The following is a 17,731-nucleotide window of genomic DNA, read 5'->3' as shown; positions in this document are numbered from 1 at the left end:
TTTTTTAGATTATATAAATAAAGCCTTTATTTTGTTGATATATCTTTTATATTTTTTTATTTTTCAATTACAGTTGACATTTAACGTTATTTTTTATTAGTTTCAGGTATACAACATAGTGATTAGACATTTATATAATGTACGAAGTGATTCCTCTAAGAAGCCTAATAGATATGTGACACCATACATAATTATGACAATATTGTTGTTGACTATATTCCCTATGCCGTACTTTACATCCTTGAGACTGTTTTGTGACTACCAATCTGTACTTCTTAATCCCTTCACCTTTTCAGCCAGCCCTCTGAGCCCGCTACAGGCTGCTCTCTGTATCTCTAATGTTGACATATCTTTTTACCTCTATTAAAAAATATTAGCATTGTTGTTTTTGTAAGATCTCTGCTTCCATAGGTTTAGAGTGATTTGCGTTAGCTTTATTTTCATTGTAAGCCCTTCTTTTAGTGAGCAGTCTTGCCCTAAAACTGGGTTTGCTTTAAAACCAGCAATGCCTCCATTGCACTGCTGCTGGAAAGCCAGTAGGGAAGTGAGCACAATCTTATTCTTTCTGCCTGCTCAGAAGCATACCTGTATTCTGCTTGATAACATGGTCTTTTCAAGTGAAAGGCACCAGCGGCACGAAGTTGGGGGTGGTGTGTCCTTCTTTGGTCAAATAAATCCAAAGGATAAAAATCTCTATATCAGATGGTAGTTCAGAATATTCTTTACCCAAACTTTTCTACTCTCCCCTTTATCAGCTATGTTAAATAAATCTTCAAGCTTTACAGACTATTCATCAAAAGTTTAAATTTTGCCCTGGCCGGTTGGCTCAGCGGTAGAGCGTCGGCCTGGCATGCGGGGAACCCAGGTTGGATTCCCGGCCAGGGCACATAGGAGAAGCGCCCATTTGCTTCTCCACCCCCCCCCCCTCCTTCCTCTCTCTCTTCCCCTCCCACAGCCAAGGCTCCATTGGAGCAAAGATGGCCCCGGGCACTGGGGATGGCTCCTTGGCCTCTGCCCCAGGCGCTAGAGTGGCTCTGGTCGCGGCAGAGCGATGTCCTGGAGGGGCAGAGCATCGCCCCCTGGTGGGCAGAGCGTCGCCCCTGGTGGGCGTGCCGAGTGGATCCCGGTCGGGCGCATGCGGGAGTCTGTCTGACTGTCTCTCCCCATTTCCAGCTTCAGAAAAATACAAAAAAAAAAAAAGTTTAAATTTTAAAATTTAGCCTCAATTTTAATTAAAGAAACTTTTATACAGTTTAGATAGAAAAATAGTGTTATGTGGTGCTGCAGGTAAAATCAAATTTTAAGACTGTTACAATTAACCAAGTGGAGAAAATTTTATTTAAGATAAAAGATAATTTGATTTAATAAATGTAAACTTCATGTTTCACTTTATTTAACCCTTAAGTCTTTTGATATCTTCTCAATATGTAAATAGAACCTGTAATATTTGGATTATTCTATCTTTTCCAATTTTTAACCAAAAGTAAAATTCTAAATAAATTTTATAATTAAAAGATCTAGTTCCTTAGCTTGCCATACATATCTCTGGTCTTTCCTTTATCTCGAAGCTTATTTTGACACAAGTTTCCCTTAAAATTGCCCACACAGGCATTGCTCTATGTATGTGTACCTGTAATCAACTATGTACAATGCACACACACACACACACACACACACACATACACACACACACTTACAGTCACACTCGACACTCCAGCAATACTAAGTCATTCATATTTTTCATGCACACTGCCTCTATGTCTTTATTAATTTTATTCTTTCTATTTAAAAAGCACAATTCTACCACTTCTTTCTACCACCTTGGTAATTCCTATTCATTTTTTAAGTCTCAGCTCATTTCCTCTCTTCCTGGAAGTTTTCCCTGACTGTCCAGGAGATTTGATATTCCCTTCCTCTGTTCTCTGGGGTCCAGCGTGGCTCAGGGGAAATGGTTGACAGCAACGTTCACACTCTGGTATGATTGTTGGTTTTCCAAACATATAGTTTATTTCTGTTAGGCTGAAAACTACATAAAAATAGAGATTAACTGTCAGTAGTCTTTGTATGTCCTAATATGTATGTGCCACAGTGCCTAGCATGTAGGAGATACTCCATAAATATTTGAAAATTGAGTGACTCACCAATCTAAAGATGCCAGCAAGAATTCTCCACATGTAACCTTGTTTTGTTGGCTCTATAGCATCTATCACTATTTGATATTTTCTTGCTTGTTTGTGGCTCTTTTTCATTATTGGTTTCTGTCACTAGAATACAAGTAGACTTTTGTTATTGTGTTCACTTTCATCTCAATGCCTAAACAAAACACATGCTCAGTGCCCAGAACAGAAGATGACCAAAATGAAACTATCAAGTGTGTGAAATGAATGGGTAGACCCAGATTTTTCTCTCCTGTACTAACAGCAAGCTCTTAATAAGTTCGTATATAAGTTCAGTGCTTCCAGGGTGACACTAAAACACTCAGACTTTAATTAATCACTTAATTTTAGCAGTATGAAATTCCAAAACCAATTTTTCACTCATATAGAACCCCAATAAAGGCAAGTATAAGTACTGCAGAGCACAACTTCCAAAACCTTAAAATGATTATTTGCTAACTTTTGCTCTTTTTTTTTCATTCATCTTCATTTCCTGTTGATTTTCACTTACTCTTCTGAATCTGGGATAATTAAGTATTTATGTTATTAAATACTTTGACCTAATATCAAAGCAGGCTGATTGTTAACATTAAAAAATAATAGTATAACATGAGTCAGTAGCCAACATTAAAAATTAATAAGATCATGTAACAAGAGAGAATTACTGCAATGACTTAGCCAGTTATTCAACACTATCATATTTTAATTAAAAAGTCATTTAGGAATGCCTGAGTCATTCACTAATGATCTCTAGAGACAAAAGAAGTAGGGACTAAAGTCTCTAAACAGCTTTCTATGATAGCATTTTAAAACAACTGAACTTAATCAAACTAAGACACAGTTATCACTCCCTCTTCAGACTGCACACAATACATTATCTATAGTTCACTTTTAACATATATTTTGCATTAAACCTTGCATAAATAAGCATTTTGCTAGTACCTATTATGCTATAGGTTCTACCCTAGCCTCCTCTTTAATCTTATTTGGATTATTCTATTTTTTCCTGTTTTTTACATAAAATAAAATTTCAAAAACTTTCAGAATCAGAAGAGAGAGAGAAAAGCAAAAGTAAGAGAATGAAAAAATAAGCAGAATCAGAGACTATGTAATTCAAAAATATGATGGTTTAATAGAAATGTTTAACAAGAACAAACAGCTACACCAGAGGGAGTGATTAATTCCCCCACTGTGAGTGAAGGAAGGTTTCCAGAGGTGGTGACATTTAAGATGTGTCTAAAATCACAAAAGTCTGGATCAGTCTGACTAGATTTTAGGGGGGTCAGGTAGACAAATGGAAGCTCAGAGGAAGGTTGAAATCACACTGGGAAGAACCTAGTTTTCCAAATAAACTCATTTGGATTTTATGCTGTGAGTGGTAAAAGTCAAAAGGAGTTCTTTAATGTGATGACCCTATCAAATGTGGTTTTGAGAAAGATAATTCTGAGTACCCCTTTGAGGGTAGCTGAAATGGAGAAGGTACAAGAAAGAATAGAGGCCACTGCATTGCCCTGGGCCACACAACTAATGTAGGACTAAAACAGAAACAGGGAAAGAAGGCAAAAGGCTGGATTCAGGGGGCATTTCTGAGGCTGAGCCAACTAGAGAAGGTGTTTGAAGTGAGCGACTGGGGTGAAGATGCCTGCGGGTCTGACTTTGGGCCATGGTCAGATAGTGACACCATTAACCCAAGACTGAGAACACGAAATAGATTCAGAGGAAAAATAGGCTCGTTTTTAAAATATTACATTTTATTCATTTGGGACCATCAGAAAGTATTAGAAATATTTTCTCTATAGTCCAGGGAATTCTAAATCAGGGTATGTAGGGGAAATAAAGAAACTCTGAGAGGTAGAGATCAAGAAAATTGTACAAGGAAACAGTAGCTACCATTATGGTGAACAAGTCACTATGCGATCAGACTTACGTATGCTTAACACTCTTCTTCTAGCCCTGGCTGGCTGGCTCAGTGGTAGAGGGTTGGCTCAGTGGTAGAGCATCAGCCCGGCATGTGGAAGTCCCAGGGTTCAATTCCCAGTCAGGGCACATAGGAGAAGCGCCCATCTGCTTCTCCACCCTTCCACCTTCCCTTTTTCTCTGTCTCTCTCTCCCCCTCCCACCACCAAGGCTCTATTGGAGCAAAGTTGGCCACGGTGCTGAGGATGGCTCCATAGCCTCCACCTCAGGCACTAGAATGGCTCCTGTTGCAACAGAGCAACGGTCCAGATGGGCATACCCTCTAGTGGGCATGCTGGGTGGATCCCAGTGGGGCACATGCGGGAATCTGTCTCTCTGCCTCCTCACTTCTCACTTCAGAAAAATACAACAACAAAAAAATACTCTTCTTTTTTAATACTCTTTGTCTTAATTAATACTCTTATTCTTTATGTCATGCCCCTAGAAAACTAATGCTAAGGATCTCTTCTGTTAAAATTTAAACTTGAGGTATTTTGTTAGGTAATTTCCCAGACATGGCTTACCACCTGTGTTGGCTTCAGCACTGAAATTTAAAGGGTTAGAATATAAGCTTACAGCAGTCTTCATCCACAGTCTTGTGGCTCCCGGAAGATGGATGCAAAATTGTGAATGAAGCCTTCTTCCCTGAAGTAGCTATGGATCAGCATTAAACTGAGGATTCAGTGAATCTAATTAATTTTTTTAAAGCAAGATTTTTTTTTTTTTTTTTTTTTTTTTTTTTTTTTTTTAGCGAGAGAGAGAGAGAGAGACAGAACGAGATGAGAAGCATCAACTCGTTGTTGCGTCACTTTGGTTGTTCACTGATTGCTTCTCTTACGTGCCTTGAAAGGGGGTGGGGAGCTCAAGTGGAGCCAGCAACCCCACACTCAAGCCAGCAACCTCAGGGTTTCAAACCTGGGACCTCAATGTCCCAAATTAACACTCTATCCACTGCACCACCACTGGTCAGGTGCAAGATTCTTTTAAAAGCATCACTGAGAGGCCCTGGCCAGTTGGCTCAGTGGTGGAGTGTCGGCCTGGCGTGCGGAAGTCCTAGGTTCGATTCCCGGCCAGGGCACACAGGAGAAGCACCCATCTGCTTCTCCACCCCTCCCCCTCTCCTTCCTCTCTGTCTCTCTCTTCCCCTCCCGCAGCCAGGGCTCCATTGGAGCAAAGTTGGTCTGGGTGCTGAGGATGGCTCCATGGCCTCTGCCTCAGGCACTAGAATGGCTCTGGTTGCAACAGAGCAATACCCCAGAGGGGCAGAGCATCGCCCCCTGGTGGGCATGCCGGGTGGATCCCAGTTGGGCACATGCAGGAGTCTGTCTGACTGCCTCCCCATTTCCAACTTCAGAAAAATACAAAAAAATAAATAAAAAAATAAAAAAAAATTTTTAAAAAAGCATCACTGAGAGCTGTTCTAAATTATCCTAAGTCTCTGATAAAAATCCATTAAGCTTTAGGGAGACTGCAATCCCCTGCCTGTGGCCCATTTTCCCACATGATAGAGGAATGTAATTCCTTTCCCCAAGCAGTGGAGCACCTTAAAAGGTTGGTTCCTTTTCACCTACTTAAATGTCTAAGGTTATATGGGATCAGTGTTTTTGCAGGAATCTAGCATCTTCCCCAAATATCAGTTCTCCTTCCAACAATCACTGGATAAATCAAAATCACCTCCTCACACATGGTAAGTAATTTCCTGCACCCTTGAGAATCACTCACCTAAGCTGTTGTGAACAGTAAAAAGTCAGCCCTTAGCCTTAAGCCTCTGACATAAATAAACCTGGCAAAATACCTAAACACCAAATATCAATGTAAGAGTTTAATCACTGGCAAAGAAAATCAAAGGAAAAGAATTTTTTTAAAGAATATTTAGGTAATCTACATGTGCAGGTCCCTTGATATATTATCAAATGATAGCTGGAAATTTTTAAATAATCAGTTTGAGATTTTCAGGAGATGAGAGTAAGAAAACTAAAGAGAAGAATTAATTGCTTGGGAAAAACTCCAAGAAAAATTGATTACTCTTTCTCTTGTCTCAGTAATATTCAGATATACAGAGGGATGAAATAAAATCTCAACATGATTTGACTGTAGCCAGAACCAAAATTCATTCTGATGTTTCTGTCGATGACAACTTTTTTTAAATTATAAGATGGAAATTTCTAACCACTGTAGTGACTAGCCACTTTTTATAAGACTGACATTTCAGATGAACAAAAACATTATTTAAGTAGGTTATTTTTAAAATAGACAAAAATAAAAATCACCAAAGCAAATAATGACACTGAGCTTTTATGAATCAGGTCCCTGCCTGAGGAAGCTACCATGCGTAGAGCAAGCATGCCGCTTACCCAGTGGTCATCAACTAACCTCGTTGGCACAGCTCAGCATTGCTGAAAAGTCAAACATTTTACCATTTATGTCCTAGTGCTAAATATAAGCCATATGCTTTTATTTTTCTACTTTAATTTTTTTCGATTGCAGTTGACATACAATATTAGTTCTAAGTGGACAACATAGTGATTAGACATTTATGTAACTTACAAAGTGAGCCCGCTGATAAGTCTACTATCCATCTGACACCAGACATAGTAATTACAATATCTCTGACTATATTCCTGATGCTGTTCTTTACTTCCCCATGGCTGTTTGTCTAGCTAGCAGTGGGTATTACTTAAACCCTTTCACTTGTTTTGCCTATTCCCTCAATCCCCTTCCCATCTGGCAATCATCAATTTGTTCCTTGTATCTATAAGTTTGTTTCTATTTTGCTTGTGTGTTTATTTTGTTCTTTAGATTCCACATATAAATGAAATCATATGATATTTGTCTTTCTCCGTGTGACTTAGTTCACTTAGCGTAATACCCTCAACGTCTGTCCACATTGTAGCGAATGACAAGATTTCATTCTTTCTATGAGTAATATTCCATTTGCCCATCAGTGGGCACGTAGGTGGCTTCCGTATCTTGGCTATTGTAATTAATGCTGCAGGAATGCACATATCTTTTCGAATTAGTGTTTCAGATTTCTTTGGACATATACCCAGAAGTGAAATAACTGGGTCAGCTGTGTATTTTCCTTAACATCTTGAACACTCAACATTTGATTGAGAGACTGAGGAAGATAGTACTATTTTGTCCCTAATCTCTCCTAAATAGTCTCACTTTATGGTCACTTCTTTACAAGCAGGCCTAAAGTCAGAAAATAAGAGAAATTTGAAGTCCTTTCTCCCCAGTTTTGGCTTAGCTGTCAGAAAAGTGAAGAGTGAGCTGAGACTCACTGTCTTCCCACAATCCCAAAGACTTCCGACCCAGATAGTTACCAAATTTGGAGAAATAGATGGCAATTTTGCCAAAACTGTTGCAACACAATCAATGCTTTAGATCACCAACAAGAATTTAAGCAGAAAATAGGATAAGCCAAGCTTTGTCTAGTTTTATTTCTACAAACTTATAAATAAAAGCATTTTAACTGTTTTTAATTTTTTGTTTAAATTTATCTTGAATAGGATATAAAAACCAAATATAAGGTCATTCTTTGTGTAGCTGCTATCTTTCTTTCCTTTACTGCTAACAAATGATCACAAATCTAACACTGTTTCTCACCTCCTCAGAGCTGCGGTTGGAAGCCTGTCAGGTCGGGCCACACTGAAAGCTAAGAGGGAGGACCTGTGGGTTGGCACATGGCAGTGAGCAGAATAAAATCCACCTGAAAGTTTTAATAATTAGTGAAAAAAAAGCATCAAACTAGGATATGTTGCAATATATTTACATCTTCAAGCTTCTGCTTTCAGCCCAAGTCAGAAAAAGTCTTATTCTCAGCTTAGATTTTCATTCTCATTCTCTTGCCTAGCATAGACATACATCCCATGCCCTGCTTCCTGGACCATCTGTGTGTGCCCAGTTCTGCTCAGACAGATCCTCCACCTTTACCGAAACCTGGTGAGAGACCAGAGCATCTATGATAAGGAAACAGAGAATGGAAGCTGGTTCTTCCTGAGGCCTTGGTCTTACTCAAGCCCACTCCCCATTTTTCTCAGCAGAAAAGCCAAAGTTCCTGACCTGTGGTGGCGCAGTGGATAAAGCGTCGACCTGGAAATGCTGAGGTCGCCGGTTAAAAACCCTGGGCTTGCCTGGTCAAGGCACATATGGGAGTTGATGCTTCCAGCTCCTCCCCCCCTTCTCTCTCTCTGTCTCTCCTCTCTGTCTCTCTCTCTGTCTCTCTCTCTCGTCTCTAAAATGAATAAATAAATAAATAAAAATTTAAAAAAAAAAAAAGAAAAGCCAAAGTTCTTACAGTGTTCTAAAAGACTCTCCATTCCTGTCTGTCTTTGCCTCTTACTCTTCTTCACTTGCCTGACCTACGCTAGCCAGCCCACCCCCATGTTCTTCCTTCATACCTCAGGGCTTTTGCACCAAATTCTGCCTCAGAGCCTCTTTCATTAGGAAGCTGCTTGGCTCACTCCCTTAATAGCTTCCATTCTCCTCAGAAAGGCCTACCCTGACTCTCCTGTTTAAGGCTGGAGGCCTGCCAACTGTCTCCAGCATATTTACCCTCCTTTACCACTCTATATAGCACTTATCTTTTGTTACATAAAATGTACTTATCTATTAGATATATTATATGTTTCCCTCACTAGGAGCATCAAGAGGGCAGAGATGTATCTCCAGCACCTACAGGAGTACCTGGCCCATAGTAAGCACTCAATAAACATTGAATGAGTGGATTTACTTTGTAGCAAATAGGGAAGTGATTTCTATATATCAAGCACTGTTCTAAGCACTCCATAATTATTAAATCATTTAAACTGTGGTACCAATCTTATAAAGGAGTTGTTATCCCCATTTTATAGAAAAGAAAACTAAGGTGCAGTGAGATTAAGTTAAATTGCCCAAAGTCATACAACTAGTAAATGGCAGTGTTCCTCCATGCTCCTAACCTGCTCTTTGCTAAATGAATGAATGAGCCTAACCAGGCGGTGGTGCAGTGGATAGAGCGTTGGACTGAGACATGGAGGACCCAGGTTCAAAACCCCGAAGTCACGAGCTTGAGTGTGGGCTCATCTAGTTTGAGCCCAAGGTTGCTGGTTTGAGCAAGGCGTCACTTGGTGTGCTGTAGCCCCCGGTCAAGGCACATATGAGAAAGCAATCAATGAACAACTAAGGTGCCACAATGAAAAATTGATGCTTCTCATCTCTCTCCTTTCCTGTCTGTCTCTCTCTCTCTGTTTCTCTCTCTGTCTCTGTCACAAAACAAAAAATAAACATAGTGGAGTCTCCATTTTTGTCACTTGTCTTAAACTTTCTAGTATAACCAAATTAATGGCCCCAGTGACCTAATCAAGTCACTGTGCTGGCCCTCTGCTTCCCTTGAAGAAAAATTTGCAGTTTTTTAGGTCTCCAGGGGCTGGTTTCAGGGAGAGAGAGGCAAGTAGGCCTATCTACTGGGACAGTTCACCAGATAGAGACTAAAAAGATTAGAACAGAACATGCAAATTTAGAGCAAGATACTGGAGGAGACAGGACTGTGGAAACTGGATCTAGAGAGCCTTTTTATGGATCTACTTTTTATGCTTCTATTAGGCTGAGAGCTGCTTCTAGCCATCACAGGGGCCTAGAGCTACCTAGGGACAGACTGCCACATATTTACATACTAATTTATGCAGCCAGCTATAGCTTTCTGGGATGATAATCTCAGTGTTTAGAAAACAGTTAGAATGATTGAAAGGGGGTAATTAGAATTTGGGAGGAGGCATATTTCTTACCAGTTTTGCATTGAGTCAATACTTAGGGAATTTCTAATAACAAACTGTTGCCAAATAAAGATCTTGCTGGGTTTTCTTTAATCAATGAGACGGCTTGGTCATAATCATTCTATTAATTGTTTAAATACAAATAAGTGCTATTAAAAACCTTGAAAATTCTTTCATCTTAAATAGGTTAAACTTTCCCCCTTGTCCTCTCATTTCTGTTCTTAATTCACCTAGTAAATCTTCTTTTAATCAATGGTACCAAAATAAGTCTTACTAAACTCTAGTGAAATTATTCCGAATTCTGAATTAATGGAGTCTGAATGGAAGTAATGAATTGTATTTGTGCTCATGAAGAAGTCACTGAGCCTGCATTTACTGTGCAAAGAAGCAGAGTAAACATAATGGAAGAAGTTGTAAATATGGGAACTTTCAGCAGTATAAATAATTTATACTCTGTAATAAGGTATCAATTTTGGATGTACAAAGCTAGTCTTTGGCCTCGATCAGGTGGCCAAGTAGATAGAACATCGTCCCCAGCATGTCTAGTTTATGGGTTCAATCCCCAACCAGTGCACAACTACACAGAACAACTAAATGAAACAAGTGAATGATCCTCTCTCCCCCTCCCTCCCTCCCCCTTCTTCTTTCTCTCTCTCTCTCTCTCAAGTCAATGGAAAAATTAATTAATAACAAAGTTAGTCTTTGAAACTATACCCTCAGTGATACTCTTTATCAGGGGTCCCCAAACTACAGCCCGCGGGCCGCATGCAGCCCCCTGAGGCCATTTATCCGGCCCCCACCGCACTTCCAGAAGGGGCACCTCTTTCATTGGTGGTCAGTGAGAGGAGCATAGTTCCCATTGAAATACTGGTCAGTTTGTTGATTTAAATTTACTTGTTCTTTATTTTAAATATTGTATTTGTTCTCATTTTGTTTTTTTACTTTAAAATAAGATATGTGCAGTGTGCATAGGGATTTGTTCATAGTTTTTTTATAGTCTGGCCCTCCAACGGTCTGAGGGACAGTGAACTGGCCCCCTGTATAAAAAGTTTGGGGACCCCTGCTCTTTATTATGGGGAGGGGCAGGGCTGTAAAATGCTTGCCTTAACACAATTCTCTTCCTTGCTTGTCAGGATGAGGGGCTGGGAGTCTGGGAGGTGGGGGACAGCAGGGAAGTGCCCCACAGGCACACTGATGAGAGGCTGTGATGGATGGAGCTGTGCGGTCAGGCCACCTCGAGGTGAACCTGACAGCGTTTCTTCCTTAGAAGCTTCGTGATCTGGCCTAGAATGAAAACCAAGAATGAAAACGGGCAGAGCAGACAAAAGAGGAGAAAGCTGTTTCCCTTTCAGCCAAGGAACTTTCCCAGGGCCCTCCTTGCCTCATCAGGAGAACTCACTTCTATGGGTTCCTCGTTCCTTTTTCCTCCAGCTTAACACCTCCCACCACCACTTAGTCCGAGTAAGCTTACCTGCAGCACACCTTGCTCCGGGGCTTTTTTTTTTTTTTTTTAGATATTTGAAATGCAACTTCATTCTAAACCAAAAAAAGAAAAAAGAAAAAGAATACAGTAACAAACAAGGTTGCACCACTGGATATTGTGATGCAACTTCAACCCTCTTATATTTGGAAACTCAACTAGGAAACCACTGCATTCCAAAACAGCTAAATAGGCAGATCCAAAAACTGAAGTCTTTAACTTCCAAAGCTCATTCATCTCCTCAAATGTCCCAAAGATGGAGCGCAGGTTCTGCTTGGCTAGATAATAAAGTGGCAGACGCACTGACCCGGACATCACAGGACAGTTGCCTCTAAAACGAGACTCCTGATGCTGGGCCCCAGCTTCTCCTGCTCACAGGTCGTCATCCTCATCTGGGAGAGCAGTGGTCTGAACAACCTCCAGGTCCTGCTCATGTTGTGCTGCCAAAGCCGGGGCCATGACAACCTCAGGTGGGGCGAGAGCGAGCGTGGTGACAAACTCTAAGGTGGGGTCTCCAATTAGTTTTCTAGCAAGTCAGGGGAAGGGCTTTTCAAAGTTGTGCTTACTTTTGGCAGAAATGTTGTAGTACTGAAGAGTCTTCTTCTGGTAGAAGACAATTGATTTGGTCTTAAGCTTCCTGTCCATAATATCCACTTGGTCACCACAAAACACAATGGGGATGTTTTCACACAATTGTATCAGATCTCTATGCCCCTTAGGCACATTCTTGTAAGTAACTCTCGAAGTGACAGCAAACAGTAGAATGGCACTGAGGCTAGAACAGAATAGCCGTCTCTCAGTCCACTGAACCTCCCTGGCCTGCTGCGTCCCACACACTGAACTTCCTAGGCCCTCTGATGGTGTGGAACACAAGGAACACAAGGTGGTGGACCTCAGCACCCAGGGTCCTCAGCTACGGACGTTTACTCAGATTCCCCAGTCAGATGACATTTCACGAATGTAGTTTTCCCAGTTCCACCATCACCAACCAAGTTTGAACTAAAGTTGGGGTTCTCATTGGGCAGCCATGGCGACCTTACTTCCAGGAATATCTCCGGGCCCATCTGACTGAGAGCTGGAGAGATGGCTGAAGTGCAATTCTGCCCAGGACTCATTTGTTTGGATTCTGCAACAGGTCGACTTGACACAGCTATATCACTTCACATCTATTGAGTCATTCCACGTGGCCTCAGAAATAGTAAGGAGTGTACTTTCTCTTATGCATTGTTTTTTGGGGCAGAGCCTTACTTCTAAATGGACAGTTGTTTTTACTTAGAGCCTACATTTGTTAATGTCCTGTAGAGTCCATGTATACATCTGCATTTCCATAGCTTTGGCACTAAGTCTGCACAGGATGCTTTATTAGTTAAAATAGTGAATCTGTCCTCTCATGTGTCATTATATTACTGCCATGGTCTCCGAATCAAGTTTCGTGTTGCCAGGTAGGAATAATTTCACGACCAAAAAAAGAGCAGGAGAACAAAGCTGGGTTTTGACTTACTGAAACAGATCGGTTCCCTCCAACATTAAGTGGTTTTCATGGATCAGAAGTTGTTTGGCAGGTGTGCGTAATGGGTGACAAGCAGGCAGTAGTGTATTAATTAAGATATGCTGATGATGTGAGCACAGGTGTTTGGCAGATATAACATTCCAAGTACTTTTTATGGGCAAATAACAATGATGGCTTATGTACAAGAGGAGCCATCTCTGTCTGAATTAAAGGCATTTTCTCTCCAACAGACTTCAGGGAAACTAATTGGGATAAGAAGATGGTTTGGTGAATAAAACAACAGAGAACTTGATTGTGGTAGAAACAAGGGGTGTTCCAAGCACTCTTTGGATTCAGCTATCAGAATAGTTCACCATTAAATCAAATCAATAAATATTTGCCATGTGCTATGTCTTATGCTTAAGGATCATTAAAATTGGTGTTCTAAAACACTTGAAAATTTCCCAAAGTTTTCTTGTTTTTCCTCATCTCAGTTTTTCTTAAGCCAGTGGGCATAGAAGATATATTCCTTCTTAATCTTTTTTTTAATGGTTCAAATGAACAACAGGCAGAGAATCTCATTAAATTAGTTCAAGGCTATCTATAAACAGGCCCTTCGTCTTACTCAATTTAAGAGTATGCTTGATTTATTTTATATTACTCAATTTAAGAGTATGCATGACTAGTTGTGAATAATTTTAATGAATAACTAGAAACAATTAGACATAAATATATATTCCAGAATCTTGACAGATTTCATAAAAGATCCAATGTGAAGATTCACTTGGCTAATAAAATTGAAACTATTAAAATAAATGATCTTGCATATATTTGATTTTTCTTTGTGATCCAAATGTTTAAGAAGGTAAAAATCTTCAAATTTTCCTTCAATTTAGAAAGTGTTATTAACGAAATATTGTTACAGTGTCATTGTTTTTACACACTTTGGAGATAGCTAACATTTTCTGTTTATCTGAGATTGCACTGAGCGCTGATTTGCACTTCCTACCTGTGGCAACATATTCAGTTAGTAGGGTCTCCTATAGATTTTCATTCTTAGAGTTTTGTCTCTCCATGTTTTCTGTTGAGACTAGATGACTGAGTCCCAGCATCAGGTCTGGAAACTTTTGTGCAAGTTCACAAACAGGTATGTGCACAAGTGCACATGCAAATAGGTGTGCTAGTGTGTGTTCAATATGCACAGAGTTGTGTGTGTTTTCCTACCTTCCAGAGCTCACACAAGGATATCACTCTTGTGGCCACAGAGTTCATTAGTGCCAATAACACATATTATAGCAATGGGTAAAATGTACAACCTTAGGTTTTAAAAAATGCATTTTGATTCTTATAAGGGAGAACAGTTAGGAGAGGAGGAAGCCAACGTGTTTTAATCAGAATGGCCCCGTTCTGCCAGGAGGTCTAGAAGGAAAGTGTGTTGGATAACCCAAGAAAGCATGGGAAATCTCCCTATGGAGGCCTATGCCTATAGACTGTAAGACAGTCTATAGCAGGGGTCCCCAAACTACGGCCCACGAGCCGAGCCGCATGCAGCCCGCTGAGGCCACTTATCCAGCCCCCGCTGCACTTCCGGAAGGGGCACCTCTTTCATTGGTGGTCAGCGATGCAAAGCGCGGCATCACTCACGTACAGTACTACTTCTGGTGATGTGGGACACACGCATCACAGCTCAGGAAGCACATCATATCACTTGTTACAGCTAGCAGTGACAAATATGGAACCGGACATTGACTATCTCATTAGCCAAAAGCAGGCCCATAGTTCCCATTGAAATACTGGTCAGTTTGTTGATTTGAATTTACTTGTTCTTTATTTTAAATATTGTATTTGTTCCCGTTTTGTTTTTGTTTTTGTTTTTTTACTTTAAAATAAGATATGTGCACTGTGCATAAGGATTTGTTCATAGTTGTTTTTTTTATAGTCTGGCCCTCCAACGGTCTGAGGGACAGTGAACTGGCCCCCTGTGTAAAAAGTTTGGGGACCCCTGGTCTATAGTTTATGGGCATAGAAAGAAAGCAAAATAGTATCTAATTTCTGTTGGACTCCATTACAACCAAGCCCATAGTCTTTCTTCATCTGAAAGCCATGGTTCCAAAGGTTTTTATTTCTTTCAAGTTATGCCCAATGTTTTCATATTATACCAACAAGGGGAGAGCCTTACCCACAGGACAGCTCAACAGTTGAAGTTCTCAAGGTTCCACCGCTCCATCAACATAACCTCTGCCTCCCCCATTATTGAACAAGTAAAACACTAGCTGCTCTCTGCTTCTGCTTGGCCTTCAGAAGCCATATAGGCTTCACCCTGAAGTTTTCTCCTAAAACCAAAACATGGAAGATTCTGCTTAAAGCATGCTCAAACAAAAGGAATAAACTGGTTTTTTTCCTTTGCCAGCCTGTGTTAAGAAACTTTCTTAAGCAATGGTGAAGTCCTTTGATTCTAGGAAGATAGTAAAAAGAGAAGAGATATTATCAGATGACCCCAAATGAAAATAAAATTGTCCAATGCTATGAATCTTGGGACTAAAATTGCATAATTGCTGTACTGTCCTAGAGCTCAGTTTATCCAAATCAGCACACACTGACACCAAGACAGCTTGCAGTGAGAAGCCATTCACTCTTCATTGCAATTAGTGTCAATAATGCTGAATAGGCAGTTAGAAAAAAAGTCATAAGCAAATTAACATTCCAATTTCTCTACCAGTAGTAGTTCTTTTTCAGTATTTTGATCTTAATGGGATGGTAAAGCAATATGCTAATTGGTTTTGCTGAACCTGAAGTGGGTTTTTTTTTTTCTTCTTTTTCCAAGTGAGAGGAGGGGAGGTAGAAAGATAGACTCCTGCATGCATCCCAACCAGGATCTACCCAGAAACCCCATCTGGGGCCAATGCTCTACCCATCTGGAGCTATGCTTACAACTGAACACCTGAAGCAAGGCTCCATGGAGCCATCCTCAGAGCCCAGAGCCAAAGTGCTTGAACAAATCGAGCCATGGCCGCAGGAGAGAAAGAGAGAGAAAAAGGGAGGTGGAGGAGTAGAAAAGCAGATGGTCGCTTCTCCTGTGTGCCTTGACCAGAAATGAAACCTGGGACTTCCACGGATAAAGCTGATGTTCTACCACTGAGCCAACCTGCCAGGGCTTGAACCTGAGGTTTTAAAGTGAAGTAAACATTAATATTTCTTGAGGGTTTGCTTGAGTAGAGGACTTAGAACAATGGGAGAGGAGTTTCTCAAGGACACACTACTCAGACAGCACTTATCTCACATCATTTTCCAGGTGTGTGTCTTATCATCCCCAAATACACGATCAACTCTTCATGGACGGTAGACACTTTGCTGACCTTTATATTCTATATGGTTATCGTATTCAGTAATCATTTGTAAGGTGAATTCATGAGAAGCAGAACACCTACAAATGAAGTAAGTGTTGCAGAGAAGTTAGTGTTACTAAAAAATGTAAATACCCCAAAGAAAGCAGAAAGAGACAGATTTTCTTAAAGCCAAGGTTTCTCTCAATATGGGAGCTATTTCTTTGGTCCAAACAAGAGCAGCTGTAAGGGTAGAGACATAACTCGCAAATGAGAAAAGTAAAAAGTTCTGAAAGTTCTCCAACAGCACACCCCGTCCTGACTTGACTGTCAGCCTCTCAGCAGCACAGACGCCATCCGTCTTTGTCAGCTTAGGCTGTCATAACAAAATACTGCAGACTGGGTGGTTTAAACAACAGATGTTTATTTCTCACAGTCCTGGAGGTAAGAAGTTCAGGGTAAATGTGCCAGATGATTGGTTCTCCAGTGAGGGCCCTTTTCGTAGCTTGAAGATGACTGTATTCCCACTGTGCTCCCACATGGTGGAGAGAGAGTGTGTGTGCACATGATAGATTCTCTTCCTTTTCTTATATAGGCACTAACTTCATTATGGCGCCCCATCCTCGTGACCTCATCTAAACCTGATTACTTCCCAAAGGCTCCGCCTCCAAACACCATAGCATTAGGGATTACAGTTTCAACATGGATTTTGGAAGGAAGCAAACATTCAGTCCATTACACTATCTTAACCCTTGTCTTGTCACAGGTGTCCATCTCAACCCATACCAGAAATAGCCTTGACAGAAAATTTGCTTTATAGTCAACTTGGTTGATGTGTACCAAATTTCTTCTTTTTTTTCTTGAAGTGAAAAGTGTGGAGAGGGGCGCAGGGGGTGACAGGACACACGGACAGACTCCTGCATGCACTCGACCAGGACAAGATCCACCCAGCATGCCCACCAAAAGGCATTGCTCCACTGCAACCGGAGCCATTCCAGCACCTAATGCAGAGGCCATGGAGCCATCCCCAGCACCTGGGCCAACTTTGTCCCATGGAGCCTTGGCTGCAGGAGGGGAAGAGAGAGATAGAGAGAAAGGAGAAGGGGAAGGGTGGAGAAGCAGATGGGCGCTTCTCCTGTGTGCCTTGGCTGGGAATCGAATGCAGGACTTTCACACACCGGGCCAATGCTCTGCCATTGACCTAAACAGCCAGGACCTTGTACCAATTTATTAAGGCCCAGGGATGTCTCTTGATTGAAATATATTATTTGTTTGCTTTAAGAAATTTTATTTAAATTTTTAACAATAAGTGAGCTTAGTTCTCTATTTTTTTTATTTTTTTGATTAATTTTAGAGAGACAAAGAAAGGAAAAGAGAGAGAGAGAAAGGGAACCATTCATTTATTGTTTCTCTTAGTTGTATATTCATTGGTCACTTCCTATATGCTCCCTGACCAGGGATTGAACCTGCAACCTTGGTATTTCCGGACGATGTTCTAATTGAGCTAACCAACTAGGGCTATTTAAATGTTTTTAAATAATTTTTTAAAAATAAATTTTTATAAATATGAA

General features: G+C 40.6%; 1 protein-coding gene and 1 pseudogene across 3 annotated transcripts in view; one reads left to right on the top strand and one right to left on the bottom strand.

Moving 5' to 3' along the window:
* KCNQ5 (potassium voltage-gated channel subfamily Q member 5) overlaps positions 1-17,731 on the top strand; it is a 592,119-nt gene that overhangs the window by 373,462 nt on the left and 200,926 nt on the right. The gene's annotated exons all lie outside the window — the stretch shown is intronic.
* Positions 11,721-12,377, bottom strand: LOC136389529 (GTP-binding nuclear protein Ran-like; annotated as a pseudogene).

This window comes from Saccopteryx leptura, chromosome 1, assembly GCF_036850995.1.
Source record: "Saccopteryx leptura isolate mSacLep1 chromosome 1, mSacLep1_pri_phased_curated, whole genome shotgun sequence".
NCBI lineage: Eukaryota > Metazoa > Chordata > Mammalia > Chiroptera > Emballonuridae > Saccopteryx > Saccopteryx leptura.
This window is presented reverse-complemented; position numbering and strand designations above follow the sequence as displayed.